The sequence below is a fragment of the Lactuca serriola genome, chromosome 9, assembly GCF_051521515.1.
Source record: "Lactuca serriola cultivar US96UC23 chromosome 9, Lser_US96UC23_V15, whole genome shotgun sequence".
Classification (NCBI taxonomy): domain Eukaryota; kingdom Viridiplantae; phylum Streptophyta; class Magnoliopsida; order Asterales; family Asteraceae; genus Lactuca; species Lactuca serriola.
In genome coordinates this window covers 149,725,236-149,743,862 of record NC_136416.1, presented here as the reverse complement: position 1 = coordinate 149,743,862, position 18,627 = coordinate 149,725,236, and the positions used below count along the sequence as shown (strand labels likewise).

The following is an 18,627-nucleotide window of genomic DNA, read 5'->3' as shown; positions in this document are numbered from 1 at the left end:
GGGGGCTCTCGGCCGAGAATCAAGAAGAAGAAGAGAGAGAGAGTTGAGATGACTAACCTAGATGCATGTTGGTCCATGCATGGAGGTATGTGATGCATAAATGAGGTGGCAATCTCACAAGTCAACTCTTCATTCCTTGGGTTTGGGCTTGGACTGAGATTTGGAGAGCAAAAAGGAAATTTTTGGGCTTTATTTCCCCTAAGCCCATATTAGAGTTAGGTTGAATGATTGTTGGCCCTAAAAAAATATAAGTGTGATTTTTATGCTTTATTAGGCTAGATTAGGTTAATTATGGTCCATAATGGTTCATAATATTTAATTTATTTCATTCTAGGCCCAATATGGCCTAAAATGTTGAAATAAATGGAAGTGGGTCCAATTAGAGCCCATTTAAGGGTTCTAAGCCCAAGATAGTCAAATTGGAAGCTTAATAGCCCATTGGGCCCAATATGGAAGTCCTAATCCAAAATGGACCTAAACAAGAACTTCTAGGGTTTCCAATTACTTGATGACTATTTGTAATGCTTGTATGGTGTATTTGATTGCCAATTTTGTTGTCATAAAGTAAGCATCATACCTGCTCTTAAGACTTTGATTCATATTTTTACTAAACTGTTGAAGTTACAAGGCACAAAATTTCTAGTTGTGACACTTCTTCACTAGAAAAGGACCATCCCATCTTGACTTGAGTTAGCCCGGAAAAAGTTTTAGTCTTGTATTAAAAAGTAACACCTTTTTCCCTTCATGAAACTCTTTATTACCCTTGATCCTCTTGTCATGTCAACTTTTGGTTTTCTCTTTATAGATTAAAGAACTAGTGTAAGCATCATTTCTACGTTCCTCAAGAGCATTCATTTGCATAAACCGGTTGTTCTTGAGCTCCGCTATGTCGAAGTTGCACATTTTTAAAGCCCAAAAAGCTTTATGCTCGATTTCCACCGGTAAATGACATTGCTTTCCATAAAATAACCTATATGGTGTAGTACCAATAGGTGTTTTGAAAGCTGTTCGGAAGGCCCAAAGTGCATCATCTAGCTTGTCCGACCACTCTTTCCGTTTGCACCCCACCGATCTTTCCAAGATTCTCTTCAAGGCTCTATTGGTCACTTCGGTTTGCCCACTAGTTTGTGGGTGGTAAGATGTAGAGAATTTATGAGTTACCCCATATCTCCTTAACACCTTTTCTAGTTGATCATTGGCAAAATGAGTGCCTTGGTCACTCATAAGAGCTTTTGGAACTCCAAATCTTAAAAATAGCTTCTTCAAAAATCGCACCACCACCCGAGCATCATTAGTTGGTAATGCTTTTGCCTCCGCCCTTTTGGATACATAATCCACCGCCACCAATATATATTTGTTGCCTTTTGACATGGGAAATGGTCCCATGAAATCGATCCCCCATACATCAAATACTTCGCACACTTGAATACTTTTTTGTGGCATTTCATTTCGGGAGGAAATTTTTCCCGCTCTTTGACATGCATCACATTCTTTGACAAATTGGGCTACATCTTTAAAAATGGCGGGCCAATAAAACCCAATGTCAAAGATCTTCTTAGCAGTGTAGTGTGCTCCATGATGTCCACCGGTGGGCCCACTATGACAATGCTTAAAGATTTGTCGGCCTTTATTTCCGAACACACATCTTCATATGATTCCATCCGCAAAACTTCGAAAAAGGTAAGGCTCATCCCAAAAGTAATAATTTATTTCTGAAAAGAATTTCTTCTTTTGCTGGCGGGTAAGATCTTTTGGGATGTACTTACTAGCTAAGTAATTAGCTATGTCCGTGAACCATGGCTCTTCTCCCGTGGTCACCATAATGTATTCGTCCAGGAAGTCGTCTCCAACTCTATCTTCTTGCAATTGCAGGTTTTCAAGCCTTGATAAGTGGTCGGCTGCTACATTCTCCATTCCCTTCTTGTCGCGTATCTCGATGTCAAACTCTTGAAGTAGTAGAACCCATCGTATCAATCTTGGCTTGGCATCCTGCTTGGCAAACAAATACTTGATAGTAGAGTGGTTAGTAAAAATAGTTGTTTTAGATAAAACTAAATAAGGGGGAATTTATCAAAGGCATACACCACAGCTAAAAATTCTTTTTCGATGGTGGTGTAATTCTCTTGGGCCGGATTTAGAGTTTTCTTGCATAATAAATGGGTCAAAAGTGCTTATCAACCCTTTGATCAAGGACAACTCCTAAAGCAAAGTAACTAGCATCACACATTATTTCAAACAGTAACTCCCAATTCAGGGCAATAATGATCGGGGCATTAGTCGATTTCTCTTTCAAGAATTCAAACGCCTCTAAAAACTCTTTAGTAAAATTGAATGGTGCATCTTTTAAAAGCAATTGTGTTAGAGGTCTAGTTATTTTAGAAAAATCTTTTATAAAACGCCGGTAAAAACCCGCGTGTCCAAGAAAACTTCTAATGCCCTTCACATTAGTTGGTGGAGGTAATTTGGTAATGGTGTCAATTTTTGCCCGATCCACTTCAATTCTCGATTTGGAAACCTTGTGACCTAGAACTATACCCTCTGTGACCATAAAGTGACATTTCTCCCAATTAAGAACTAAGTCAGTCTTTTCACACCTAGCAAGCATCAAATCAATGTTAGTGAGGCAATCATGGAAGGAAGATCCAAAAACAGAAAAATCATCCATAAAGACTTCCATGAATTTTTCCACGATGTCGTGGAATATGGCTGTTATGCACCCTTGAAATGTCGCGGGTGCATTGCATAACCCAAAGGGCATGCGTTGATAAGCAAAAGTCCCACTTGGGCAAGTAAAAGTGGTCTTTTCTTGGTCCATGGGATCTATGGGTATTTGGAAATAACCCGAAAAGCCGTCTAAGATACAATAGAAACTATGGCCCGATAATCGTTCTAGCATTTGATCAACAAAAGGTAAGGGAAAATGGTCTTTACGAGTGGCATCGTTTAACTTTCGATAATCGATGCACACTCTCCAACCAGTTAACTTTCGTGTCGGAATAAGCTCATTATTCTCGTTGGTTATGACCGTCATTCCTCCTTTCTTTGGCACCACTTGGACCGGACTCACCCATGGACTGTCGGAAATAGAGTAAATGATCCCCGCATCTAAGAGCTTGACTACTTACTTCTTGACTACTTCTTGCATGTTCGGGTTTAATCTTCTTTGGTGCTGTACAACCGACTTTGCTCCTTCTTCCAGTTTTATCTTGTGTGAACAATAAGAGGGACTTATTCCCTTGATGTCGGTAATGCTCCATGCTATAGCCTGTTTCCGCTTCTTCAATACTTGAACTAGTTCTTATTTTTCAGATTCGGAGAGGTCAGAGGCTATTATAACTGGCTTTTGATGGCCATCTTCAAGGAAAGCTTACTCCAAGTGCTATGGTAACGTTTTGAGCTCAATTTTTGGGTTCTGCTTGTTGTACTCGCCGAGTGCAGGAGAAGGAGTCGTCGAGTAAGTTGCTGAATTTACAAATTCCATATTCTCTTCACATGGATTCGGCGAGTAGATCGGCCCTACTCGCCGAGTATCTCTGTCAGATTGCTTTTTTATTTCTTCATACTCAGCTTCTTCCAGCAGCCTCTCGATCTCCAGTAAGTCTTTTTCAGCATCAAATTCTTCATCAAATATAGTGGACTTGTTGGAATCTTCATTATCACACTCCTCCATCAATTCATCAAACATGTCAATCGAGAATTCCATGTCATCACTATTCCTTGCATGCTTCATAGCTTGATCAACCCTGAAAGTTACTGAATCTTCTCCTACCCGTAAAGTAAGCTTCGAGTCTCTCATGTCCACTATAGCACTTGCCGTGTTGAGGAAAGGTCTTCCAGGGATGATCAGGACTTGAGGATCCGCTTCCATGTCTAGAATTATAAAATCTGCGGGAAATACCAACTTGTCCACCTTGACCAATAAGTCTTCACATATTCCTCTTGGAAATGTGACTGTCTTGTTTTCTAAGTGAATTGCCATGCGGATTGGCCTTGGTTCCGGGAGATCAAATTTCTTGAAGAATGAATTGGGAATGAGGTTCACACTTGCTCCCGAATCAGCCAAAGCATGGATGGTGGCCAAGTTGCCAAATTGGCAAGGCAAAGTCAAGCTTCCCGGGTCACCTTTCATCTTTGGTAATTTGTTTAACATGGCAGCTGAGCAGTGTTCATTAAGAACTACTTCTTTCACCTCCTCCATCTTCCTACTATTGGTTAGAAGCTCTTTGAGGAACTTTGCATATTTTGGCATTTGAGCGACGGCTTCAATGAAGGGTATGCTGATTTGAAGGGATTTAATGTCGTTGAGAAACTTTTGGTACTCCTCTTCCTGCTTTTCTTTCTTAGCTCGGGCTAGATATGGCATTGGAGGCTGAAAGGGCTTTACAGGAACTTGTTCTTTCAAATCTGGCAGTGGACTCGTCGAGTCCATATTATGGACTCGGGGAGTAGAGTCTGTGTCATGTAGAATTTTATTTTGATTTTGTTTTTCTACATCCTCCTTTTGCAAGTCTTTGGGTGCTTCATTTTGAATGGGCGCCAGAGGAGTAATTATCTTCCCACTTCTTGTTGTGACTATGTTTATGTGCGCGCCTCATGGGTTGTTTTCGGTTTTACTAGGAAGTTTGCCGGGTGATCTTTGATTGATTTGTTGAGCAAGTTGCCCAAGTTGTGTTTCAATGTTGTGGATAGAGGCTTGCTGGTTTCTAAGCATGGTTCTTGTTTCTTGGATTGCAGCATCATGATTATTATGTCTCTTTTCTGAAGCAGCTACAAACTTGGTAAGCATCTCTTTCAAACTTGGTTTTCTTTCTTGTGTCGGCTCCTCCTTTTGGTAAAGACCTCTTCCCCTTTTGCTTGAACTTCTCCTCCTTAGCCTTCTTGTACTCGTCATAAGGGAGCCACTCCTTTGGTTTGTGCCAATCTTCATCATATCGGTCCCCACTTAAGTAACAAACTTGCACCTTTTTGTTGCCATGCTCATCCAAGTCGCAGTCTCTAGTAAGGTGAGGCCCATTGCAATTCTCACAACCCACCCGAATAGCATGTATCATTTGATCCATTTTATCGATCCTCCTATCCATGTTTTTTAGCATAGCCATGACTGCTGACAAGTCTTCTGAAGCTGCATAGGCGGCCCCCTAGTCACATCATTTCATGGATTATGGTATTCTCTGCAATGCTTAGAGAATTCTTCAATCAATTGCTTTATTACTGGAGGTGCCTTCTTCGTGAGTGGACCTTGTGAGTCAAGTAATTTCCTAGTGGTAACATTTACTCCATCATAAAAGATGGAGACTTCTTTTGGACTATTGAGGTCATGATGTGGGCAATTCCTTAGCAAGCTCTTGTATCTCTCCCAAGCTTCATATAGTGACTCTCCTGTTTGTTGGTCAAAGTTAGCAATGGCTTTCTTGAGCTTGGATATCTTGGATGGCGGGCATAATTGATCAATGAATTCTTCTTTCATTTGGGCCCATGTAGTGATCGATTCGGGGGGCAATGACTTGAGCCAATCCTTTGCAGCACCCTTCAAAGTAACCGGAAGCATGCGAAGTAGCTGAGTTTCCCGAGGCACATTTGGAACATTGAAATAATCAGCCAGATCACTGACGTCATCCAAGTGCTTGTAAGCATCTTCATGGTCTTTGCCGATGAAGGGGATCTCCTTGAGTAAAGAAAGAATGTGACCTTTAAGCTCAAAAGTAGCAGTTGCGGGAATTGCGGGTTGCACAAGTCCCGGGCCAGTGTCATCGCGGATCCTCTTCTTCCATTCTCCCATGGGGATTTCATCAATGTTAGCCATGGTACGTGCTAACTCGTCGCCGGAATCGTCGTCGTGCCCGAATGTAGGTTCTTCTTCCTCCGCGGTGTCGTACTCGGTGTCTTCGTTGATCGGGTCTTCGCCTGCTAAAGATGCGCTGGAAGCTCCTGATTTGCTGCTCTCCTTTTTCCCAAAAACAGTCTTCAAGTTAGACAAAGGTGATTTCTTAGGTGTATTTGAGCTTTCCACGTCCTTGCCTTTGTTCTTTCTCAATGCGGATTCCGGATCTTCAAGCGGGGGTACCAGCGGAGTGTTGGATCCTCTGGTCATGAAAGTCCTGAAATAAAACCAAAAAAACACGCAAAAGGAAAAATGCAACTTAAATAAACGAAAAAAATAAATTTCAAACAGCAGGCTACTCCCCGAGTAGGTGCGAGCGCACTCGGCGAGTAGCCTGTTTTATAAAAAAAATTAAAACTAAAGGTGAAAATTCAGAAAAATACTAATGGATTCTAAAACCTAACCTACTTACTGAATGACTAAAAAATTAACTTTGTGCAAGAAAACTCACACAAAGGATCGATAAAATTAGGAATTAGATTTAATTTTTGAACCGTTCCCCGGCAACGGCGCCAAAAACTTGATGTGTGTAAAATGCACTGGTTTAATCCTACTTTTAAATTATCAACTTAGCACACAAAGGCAATGAACCTGTCTTTTAGTGGTATAGTTGGATAAGTAGAGTGTCGAACTCACAGAACGAAAATTAAACTAATAACTAATTTTAACTAAGTAAGTAATAAAAGTAAAGGTTTTTCTTTAGTTTTACAAGACTAGAAACTTAAACACACCACCTAAAAAGTGATTAACTAAGAATTAAAACAAGTAAAAATTCACCAAATTTGATAAAGAGTTTCTGTTTAGGTCAAATCAATTCACTCCTATGGTTATTTGTGTAATAATGTGATAAATTAATTGTTATTGGTTACCAACTATAATGGTTAGATTCATGTTCACTAATACTAACCCTTAGACAATTAATCAATTCAAGCAGTGGCCAATTGTTTAAAATAATTAATTCCCTAGTTCAATTATTTGGATTAAATAAGGTTTGTAATTGGTTAATCAAGTGGGTATTTCAATTAACCTCTTGTTTGTTGGTTTCTCAAACAAGCTTACACATTAATTTACCCATTCTCTTATTAATTCTAGTTTCATGTTCATTATTGCTAGACATATGATAAAGTGGTCACATAAACATATCAGGTTAACAACTAAGAGATGTTCATGCAGCTTAATTGTCTTCCAATTAACAGAAAATAGTTGTGGTTAATGTATAAGGTTCTTTAACAAACTTAATTTAATAAAATCACCAATAAACAATTAACAAAAGTAATAATTAAACCATAGGAGTAATGTGACTCTTCCTAAAAATAACCATCCGAATTTTAGCTCATGATTACAAAGAAAACAAGCTCAAGCACGAATTTGATTAAGCTAAACATAATTCAATCCTAAGATTAAGTGGAAAATATAACCTAATTCGCCTCGAAACTTCAAAGATCAAAGGTTAGGGTTCTTCAAGTCTTCAAAGGTTTCTCCAATCCTAGCTCTATCTCCAAGGAAGCGAGAAAAGTCCCTCCATTCGGATTAAGACCCCATATTTATAGTTATCACAAAACATGGGCTACTCGGCGAGTAGGTCGTGGACTTGCCTAGTACTAGTGTGAAATCCATGTACGATAAGGATTTTTGACTTTTCTTCGGGAACATTCTCATGGACTCGCCGAGTTTGTGCGTGGAGTAGGTGTGTGGTTTTTCCTTTTTCTTCATTCTTTGGTATCTAATCGCTTCTCCTTATTCCTTTTTGTTTCCAATTATGTCTTTGGACTGAAAACACAACTTAAGCATTATTAAGAACCTTTTGTCCACATTATGCACATAATTAGCTAAAAATGAATAAAAATATATGCTAAACATATGGCTAATTATGCAAATATCATGGTACTTAGTTTCGCACTCTTGTATTTTTCTGGGATATGGTATTGGTCAGAAAGGTTATCGGTGATCCGATACCATGAAAACTAAAAAGATATAGAATGCTAGGGTTTCATATTGTTATCAAATGAGAAGTACAAAGATACAATGGAATTAAAATACAAAGTATATAGACTAACTAATTAGGGTTATCTAGCTAATGGGCCAACTAAGACCTAATACAAAATAAAACGCATAATCATATTAGGATAACATATATATATATATATATATATATATATATATCTATATATATATATATATAGACACACAGTAGCACAAAACTTATCTTTGGCCACACAAAAAACTTGTCAGTATAGACATTTTATGGCTTGTTTTTTTCATTCAATGTGACATGAAAGGTCGCATCTTTAAAGGTAAGTTATGGTGAAGTTTAACTGTACTAACTAAACCCATAAAAATCGTTATTGTAGGTAAAGGTTATCACCATAGGCTACCAAAATTTTAAGTTTTTTTAATCATTTTTTGATAACTGTCACCATAATGACTTTCCTTCACAAGTTATTTTGTTTTCATGACTATTATTGACTTTTAGTGACACATAATATCTTAAAATGTGACCACAAACTAACATTAGTTACATGATTTTTCATTCTTCGCGGAAATGTTTGATTTTTAGTGTCACGTAATATATTAAACCATGACCATAAACTACTTTTAAACATATGTATTGTTTGTTTTTTCTTGACTATTATTGATTTTTAGTGACACATCTTTTATTAAACTATGACCATAAACGACTAATAAATAATTTTCTTCACCCCGAAAAAGAAAAAGTTGTTGTATCATGCTAAATGCATTAAACTTATTTTTACAAACTGGGCATCTTCTCACTTTAATCTCATCAAACTTTTAAATTTTCAGATTCCAGATTAGTATAAGAAAATTCTTGGAGGTGATATAAAAGATGGTGTTTCATTAACCAAAGTTTTTGAGACTAAAAAAACCTTCTATAAAGCTAACTGTTTAAAAGAAGATTTTAAGAGTAGATTTGTGAGTTCCTATCTTATAAATCAAACTTTAATTCATACTTAATGCTCTACTAATTCTAATGGCATCACTAAATGTGTTTCTAAGTTATCTACTCTTGATACTTCTCACCAACCTTCTTATCATTAGTATGTTCTTCACTCTACTAAGATTTTGCTAAAGTTTCCTATATGTAATAGTGAAATTCCTTCTGTGAACAAAATTATTAGCATGTTTCCTCAGTGCTGAGTTAGCAATTCTGAACCGTAAGATCAATCAATGTCTTCTACTTCTAATGACTCTTCAATGCATCATTAGCCTCATGACAAAGTAATATTTGAGCATACCATCGATGACATTCCTTGTTCCAAAACTAAATCAAGAACTCTTAAATAAAAAAAATCAAAGTTCTACTGATTTAATTGTTGAAAAGAAATTAAAATCTAATGTTAAATGAAAGAGTGCTAGAATAAAAGGTTATTATCGATGTGGTGATGCCTCTTACAAAGTCAGCGAGTGCACATTTGAAAAGAAATCAATTCGTGCTAACAACATCATGACTCGCAATGAGAAGTGCATCAAAAAGGGAAACTCATTGAACTGCCTCCCTGATGACTATTATAATATATTTTCTTGAGTGACCCTTTGCACATAGGTCAGTGTATATTTTTGTTTTTTATTTATTTATTTATTTATTTATGTTTTAGGTCCTATTGTATATCTTAGTTTCAAGGTAAATAGCATATTTGGTATTTATACAGTGGCTGCTCAAGACATATGACATGATTCAAGTCTCTCCTGGAATATTTCATAAAGAGGGATGGTTCGATTGTTACATATGGAGATAATGGCAATGGAGATACAACGGGATATGGATCCATCAAGTGTAACTTTGTTGTTTTCAAGAGTTTGTCTTATGTGAAAGGTCTTCAGCATAACCTCATTTCTATCAGCCAACTGTGTGACATTGGCTATGAAGTTCTCTTTAAATAGATATAAGAAAAGGTTGTTGATCAGAAGAGTGTTACTATTCTTACCGCATATCGACAAAATGACATCTATGTTCTGGATATGTTTTCTGCTGACAACACTCTTCGTCATTAATTCTTCTCTTGTGCTCTGTCTTATCTAAATTGGTTGTGGCACAGGAGGCTATCGTATATGAACTTCAACAATATTACAAAGATTATAGGGAATCAGCCTGTGAGAGAAATTCCTAAAATGCAGTTTGCTAAGGATAAGCTATGCTCAGCTTGTGAAAAAGGGAAGAAAACTAAGTCTTCCTTTAAGCCAAAGTCCTACTCTTCTATTGTCAAATCTCTTCATCTTCTTCACATCGATCAGTTTGGACCAGTTCTGGATGAGTTAAGGGCTGGAAAGAAATACACTCTCGTCATTGTGGATGAATTTTCAAGGTTTTCTTGGGTTGTCCTTTTAAGAGAGAAGAGTCATGTTGTTGATGAAATCATTTCCATCACTAAGCAGTGGGAAATCCTTTATGATCACAAAGCAAGGAAATTTCATAATGATCATGGAAAAGAATTCTGAAAATCCTCACTTGAAGACATTTGCTCCATCTCAAGAATTTTTCAGAACTTTTCTACAGTTAGATCTCCCCAACAAAAATCGTATATGAGAGACCAGAAATAGAACTCCCCAGCCAAGTAAGCTGGTATCTCCTATATTTCATTTGTTTGGATGCGTTTGTTACATCATGAATCAAAGAGATCAACGTTTGAAGTTTCAAGCTAAAGCTGATGAAGAAGTGTTTCTAGGTTACTCTAGTGTATCCAAGGCTTTTAGGGTCTCTAATCTTTCAAGGAAAATTATTGAATAAACAATTCTTGTCACCTTCGATGAAGACTCATTCATTCATGATCGAGTTGATCACCCTTCATCAATTCTGAATGAAATTATTCATAGTCCCTCTGACCCTACTCTTGAATTTTTGTCAAATGACATGGATCCTATTGTTCCAAATGTTGATCAATTAATCAATCCAGAAGTCATCTCTGAAAATTAGCTTATCATCTCTGAAGAAGTTGATCCATCAAATCAGGAAGACTCTGGCTAAAGCAAAACAAATGAAAGTTCTAATCAAAGAATCCTTCAAGATCATCTTGAATCTCAAATAACTAGAGATGTAAATTTTGGGATTCTTACTTGTAGTAGAGTTAGCAGAAACTTCAACATGTTTGTAAACTTTGTCTCAATGATTGAACAAAAGAATATCGTTGATTCCTTGACAAAAGTGACTGGATTAAGGCGATGTAGGATGAGCTGAATGCATTTCAACGTCATCGTGAGTGGACTCTTGTTCCCAGACCTCAAGGAGAGACTATCATTGGCACTCGCTGGGTATTCAGGAAAAAAAATAATGAAGATGGGATTTCCATAAGAAACAAAGTTAGGCTTGTGCCATAAGGTTTCTGTTATCTTGATGGGTTCGACTATGATGAAGCATTGCTCATGTGGCTAGACTTGAAGAAATACATTTGTTTCTTGACTTTGCCTCTATCAAAAACTTCAAAGTCTATTAAATGGATGTCAAGACTGCCTTCTTGCATGGATATCTTCAAGAATAATTTTTTCTAAAACAACCTACAGGATTTGAATGTGAAGAGTTTCAAAATCATGTGTAGCGTCTTGATAAAGCTGACTATAGCTTATAGTAGGCGCCTGGGGAATGGTATGATACATTGGAAAGCTATATTCTTTCAAGTGGATACAAATGAGGGAAGATCGAGAAGACTTTTTTCATAAAGCATTCAGGATCACATATCCTTCTTCCCCAAGTGTATGTGGGTGATATTATCCTCGGACCCACTGATGAAAATCTTACTTTCACATTTGTAGAGATCACGACAATGAGTTTTGAGATGAGCATGATGTGTGAACAAACCTTTTTTTTGGGTTTGTAGGTTGAACAAGTAATTAATGATATTTTTGTTTGCCAAGCTAAATATATTGTAGATATGCTAAAGAAGTATGGGTTCTCTGATTCCAAGCCAACAAAGAATCCGATGTCCTCATCAACGTCTATTGGCGTTGAGCCAAAAGGTGCATGCTAATGTAAACACATGTCTGTTTCGAGGAATGATAGGTTCTCTACTCTATCTTACAGCCAGCTGCCCTAACATTATGTTTGCTACTATATTATGTGCTTGTTATTAAGCCAATCCTAAGGAATCTCATCTTCTCATTGTGAAAAGTATCTTTCATTATTTAAAGCATACACCCAATCTTGGGTTATGGTATCCTCATGATTTTGAGTTCAAACTAGTAGGTTAGACTGAATCTGATCATCTTGGATGTGAAATTGATCGCAAAATCACATAAGGAGAGCTCAAATGCTTGGAAATAGATCGTTTAAGATGGTCCTACCAAAAGCAGACATAAGTGGCTTGTTCTACCCTTGAAAATGAATATGTCACCACTCAACGATGGTGTGCTCAGATTCTATGGATTCAGAATCAACTCTTGAATTATGGTCTAAACTTCTTGAAAGCACCCATCTATTGTGACAACACAAGCGCCATTCAGATGATACAAAATGTAGTGTAACATTCCAAGACCAAGCACATCGACATCCGTCATCATTTCATTAGGGACATAGTTCAAAAGGGAAAAATGGAGTTGTTTTACATTCCATTCACTGATCAGTTGGCTGACATTTTCACTAAGGCATTGGACGATAAGAAGTTAAATAAATTGATTGCAGATCTTGTCATGATTTTAATGATTTATTTGCTTTCTAACTCTTTTGATTTCTTCTAATTGTTTTCTAAAAAACACAAAAACAAATGTTGCTTTTATTATGTTTACGAATATTTACATAATTTGTTTAAGCTTCGATTCTAGTATTTACAAGTATTCTCTTTTCTCTCGTATTTATCTTACAGGCCTATTTAAGATTTATTTTCCTCTCGTTCTTCAAAGTTGTAAGAGCTGAAAGATCTCAACGCTCTTGGTGCTCAGAAAAAGAGTTGCATCATGTCATCTTCTTCTTGAGGATACTCTCTTTCTCCTTCACTCACTGTTATGGATGCAATGAGCAACCATCAATACAGTAAGTCTTGTTTTCATCTACTGACTCATGATCTGATAAAACCTCAATTAATGCCATCATGTTGATCTTGAGGACACCATGGTTAATGGATTTGAGTTGATTAACTCGTTTGTTACAAATATTGATCTATACTTCTCTTTTACTCTTGATAAAAAATTTCTTTTTGAAGATACTGCGCAAAAGATCTTCTAAAAAAGGGTATATAGAGAACCTTTGGAAAAGGTTGTATATTCCTTTCCTTGTTTGACTAACTCTTTTTTTGTATTCTTATATTATTTATTATTATTTCTTTACCATTCTAAAGAATTGATGGTGAACTTTAGACTTCCAAACTGCAACATAACTCTATTTTATGGAAGTTTGAACCATTTCTTCTTAATGAGTTAACACCGTTTATGATTCATGCTGATTCCACCTCTGCATGATTGAAACAATACATTCTTTCATTAATTTCTTCATAATAAAATATGACAATTCACTGTGATATACCACACACTGATAAAAGTTTGAAACGTTGTGCTGATGGTTAGTGTTTGTATCATAGGCTATCACATACACAAACCCATTCTTTCCATGATTTTCTTCTTTAAAGCTTTATGAAGGTAATGTACCATACGCTGATGAGAGCGTAATGAAATATATGCCGATGGTTAAGCTAAAACACCATAGCTTATCACACGTATCAAACGATTCTTTCCATAAATTATTCTTTAGAATTTTGTGATTCAGCTTATGATACCATAGAATGATGAGAATTCAAAAAATCTATGGTAATGGTTATATCATTGTACATGATATATTACATGCACCTACCTACTCTTGCCCAATAATGCTTCTATTATGAAGTAAATGATTCATTGTATTAGACATACATTGATAAAACTTCAACATTCCTTGCCAATCGGTACATTTCATACCAGAATGTATTACATGCAACATACCACTCTTGCCCTTGTCTTAGAATAAAAGTGATTAATGAGTCGGTGTATGAAACCACGTGCTGATGAAATCTCGCAATACTACGTCAATAAATGATAGTTTAAGCCAATACTATCAAGAGACTTCACAACATTACTAAACTACAAGCTACAACAACTCTATTCATGTGTTTACTATTGATGTCAAAAAGGAGGAGAGAATATATACATAAAAGGACAATCTATAGGGGGAGTCGAGTCAAGCTAATATCAATATTCTCAGCTAGTTGAGTCAAGCCGATCCACATTTTTATCCCGGCTCGCAGTGTTCTATAAGGCGCGCCATCACGTGAGGCGTGGCTTCGCTATTACGAAAAGATTCATAACGTTGCTATTAGGCGTGGCGCATGGCAAGGCGTGATATGGCGCGTGTTTTTTCGTTTGAGACACAATTTTTTACTCTTTGTTATGTCTTTTCAAATCGGAGATACAAGTATTGTGGTTTTTGTTAACTTTTTGTTATTAGTTCTTGATCTAGCGCTTCTAAAAAGTAGTTATATTTAATATAAATTTATATTTATGTGGTAATATAATTTTAAATTAATACAAAATCGCTGCCTTACATCACGCCTTGAAAAACGCCATGGCTCGCCATGGCTCGTTAAGCTTGAGGCTTGGCCTTGTCGCCACGCCACGCCTCACGCCATTTAGAACCTTGCCGGCTCGTCACCTTCAACTATTCAGATTACGTCCATTGCGATTCATAAATGTCACCTCAACTACTTGATAAGTCGTTCATCTTCTCAAGGGGAGAACAAACTGAAGAATTCAATGAAGACTAGTTTTGACATCATTAAATAGGGAGATTGTAAGGTCAAACCTTATGATTTGATGAGTCAAACACTCCACACGCTTTCTGTCAGCGTCAATGTCTACAATATCGACATGCCAACATATCAAGCATATCAACATTCTCAGCTAGTTGAGTCAAGCCGATCCACATTTTTAGCCCCTGACGTCCACTTCTATTCATAAATGTTGCCTTAACTGCTTGATAAGTCATTCATTTTCTCAAGGGGAGCACGAACTGAAGAATTCAATGAAGACTAGTTTTGACATCATCAGATACGGGATATTTTAAGATCCCACCTTATGATCTGATGAGTCAAACACTCCACATGCTTTTTGTCAGCGTTAGCGTGTACAACATCCACATGCCAACTTATCATGCATATCAACGTCAGTGCATAACATATTTATTCTATGTAATCTTTTGTATATTAGGTAATGATATAGATAAGTATAGCACAGATCACTGATTTGGTATCTTTGTGATAAGATCATTTCTTTGTATAGCTTAGATGCAATCCATTCAATCAAGGGATGTACTTGTATAGATTAGTATATATACAATATTAGATTAAACCCTAACGTTGTTAACATGGATTGGTGTCGTAATCATCTTTGTGATAACCCGTCTTCTTGGTAAAGAAAAAACCATTTCTTGGTGAAAGAAAAATTAGAGACTTCTCTATGTTATTTAGTTTCTGTTCATTGCTTTTCTTATATTACTTTATGTTTGTTCTTATTACTTGAAGTGCATCTGATCGATACAAACCTTCACCTCAGCTACCACGTTAGCTTTGCCCAGGTGATATTGGATTTCACATTTGTAATTGTTCAGCAACTCTAGCCATGTTCATTGCCTCATATTGAGTTCCTTTTGATTAAATATGTGTTGAAGACTTTTTTGATCGGTGTATATGACACACTTTGTGTCAAACAAGTACTGTCGTTAGATCTTTAAGACGGACATTATAGTCCGTAGTTCTAAATCATGAATGGTGTAATTATTCTCGTGGGCCTGAAGTTGGTATGAAGCATATGTGGTTACATTGTCTCTCTGCATAAGTACACATCCCATGGGGTGTGATACATCGAAATAGGTGACAAATTCTTCGGTTCCTTCTGGGAGCAAAAGAATTGGCATGTAACACAACATATTTTGCAATTTATGAAATGTAGATTTTTGTTCTTCTTCCCATTTGAACTTGGAGCCCTTTTGCGTCAGTGCTATGAGGGGTCTAGCTATTTTTGATAAATCTCCGGTACTAGCCTGCCAATCCTAAAAAATAGCATACCTCTATTGGCATTGTAGGTGCTACCCAATTCATTATTGCTTTGATTTTGGAAGGGTCTACATGAAATCCCTTGTTGCTGACCACATGTCTGAGAAAATGTAAATCTCTTGTCTAAAACTCACACTTTGAGAACTTCGCTTACAATTTCTCTGTTCTTAGTAATTCCAAGATGATGTGTAGGTGTTGGTCGTGTTCTTACTCGGTTCACATGTATATCAATATATCATGGATAAATATAATTTTAAATTTTTTCAGGTAAAGTTTACAAACTATTGGAACCTGAAAGTGAACCTCTAGCAATTCCAATCCGAAGTCAGTCAGAGTTTCGAAATGATTTTATTGGTGTCCGGAATTGAAGCTGTGCTCCGGAATCTTAGTTGTGTCCGGACTTAAAGATATGCTCCGAATGAGAAGATTAGTGAAGGCATTCCGGAGTGTACTATGTGTCCGGAATGTTAGTTTATCCGAATCAATGTTTTTTCTTTGTGCATTTATTATCTTTGTCATTTAGTTTGATTTAACTGGTCATAGGACTTAGTCTCTTTTGTCAAACACGGATATTCAGAGTGTCGGATCTAACTCTTTTATCAATTCCTATGTATGTAATCAATTAGTACCATGTACCTTATTCTCTTATTTATAGGAGCTTTCAGTGTTAAATCACTCGACAGATCATTCACTCAAATATAACAATATTCTAGTTACTTCATCTTTCAAGTTATTCTCTCAAACATTCTTCTTGTTCTTCATTTATTATATTTACCTAATCACTATCTTCTCTCTTCATTTATGTCTTGAACAATTTGTTGAATGCATTAACTCAGACTTGATTGGTCTTGCCAGACTTGACTGGAATACCTCTTAGTAAGCATACATTGATGTTATGCATTCATTCAAGGTTTGAGTTTTCAAACCTTGTCCTTACGCATTGGATCGTCCTTGTTCTCACAACTGGTATCAGAGCTTGGGTGGTTGTCCTTTGAATCCATAAGATCAGATTATAGTTGATTTGAAATTACCTAGGTATTTCGTTCATTTTTGTGTTAAGGATAAAATTTCTTCTATGTACCACTTTTGCTCAAAGATATCTTAAGTTCAATGGCTGCTTCTAATACTCAACAAATGTATTCAATGCAAATAGCAAATAGTGTGGGCTACCTTACTCGTGCCCCACTGCTAGTTGTTGAAGAATATGATCATTGGAAAGTTAGAATGGAAAGATTTTTACTTGGAAAAGAGAAAGGTGAATCTATCTAGAGATCCATTAAAGAAGGTCCTCATGTTCTAGTTAAAACAACAGTTAGAGATGTTGCTGCTCAACTCATGGGTGAAGATGAACAACGTCATATGCTTCCGCAGTTGGCTCGATCATGTATGCTGTGACTTGTACTCGCCCTGATGTGGCCTTTGCTTTGAGCATGGTGAACAGATATCAAGGGAATCCTGGTAAAGCTCATTGGACTGTGGTTATGAACATTCTTAAGTACATGTAGAGAACTAAGGATTGGGTCCTTACACTCGGTGGGGGTGATGACTTGAGAGTGATAGGGTATAGTGACACCATCTTTCAAACCGATAGAGATATTTTCCGCTCTCAGTCAGGTTGAGTGTTTACCCTGAATGGAGGAGCAGTAACATGGAAAAGTTCCAAGCCGGAGACTGTAGTTGATTCAACGTGCGAATCAGAGTACATTGCAGCAAGTGAAGCATCGGAGGAGGCAATATGGTTGAAAACCTTCATCGAAGACCTTGGAGTCCTACCATCCATAAAGGAGCCTATGGATATTTTCTGCGGTGATGAAGGGGCGGTTGCCTTAATCAAGGAACCGAGATATCATGGTAGATCCAGGCATATCAACAGAAAGTACCACTTCATAAGACATCAAGTAGAAGAAGGACACCTCGTGGTAAAGGGGATATCGTCAGAGGACAACCCATCAGATCCCCTTACGAAGGTACTGACTAAGGTTAAGCACTTGCAGCATGCAAGGGGCATTGGGCTAACAGACGATATTAGTTTTAGTAGTTAGATAAATAGAAACTTGTAGTAGCTAAATTGTAATTGACATTTGATGCTTAATTAAAAGGAGTTTTATTTATAAGTAAAGTTACCGTCTTGTGTTAATTATTTACTATTGCTTCACTTTGCATGTTTTGACTTCCAACAAAATAAGATTATTCAAACCATCCACAGTCAATCATACTTCAGAAGTAGGTAATAAGGCTAGACTGTCATGAGTTGGCTTGTAGATTGTCTAATCCATTAGACGTAGCAAAAGTATGCTACACCAATCATGAGTGCTCCTGAAATAAGATTTGAGTATTGAATTCAACCCGCGCTCACCTGAATTACTTCATGGAATTTATCACGAGTAATTATGAGACGATAATATCATATAATCTTCAAACCAAGATACATGTGTTGTTGACTACGAGTTGGTTGTGCATTGATGGCATGAAAACACATCAGTAACTTGATGTTATAAAAGATGTCGTTGTGCATGATTTGATGAGCAGTTAGTAAAAGCATATAATGTCGAATTTTATCTGTTCCTTTTATCCTAAGAGGATTAAAAGCGATATATTGGGCCCCTCGATGATTCTGTTTTGATTATGTGTTGGGCCCGATCAGAACTGAATTGATGTGTTCACTTTTGTTCTATGCAGACGAATCAGAAATCAGGATGCAAATTGCAGGACAATAAGTATGAC

The 18,627-nt window shown here is 36.9% G+C and overlaps 1 non-coding gene across 1 annotated transcript; it reads left to right on the top strand.

The window, feature by feature from the left end:
* The first annotated feature begins 5,312 nt into the window (after positions 1-5,312).
* LOC145077489 (small nucleolar RNA R71) lies at positions 5,313-5,419 on the top strand. The gene has a single exon (XR_013693231.1). It is a non-coding gene; the product is annotated as a small nucleolar RNA R71 (small nucleolar RNA).
* The last annotated feature ends 13,208 nt before the right edge of the window (positions 5,420-18,627 follow it).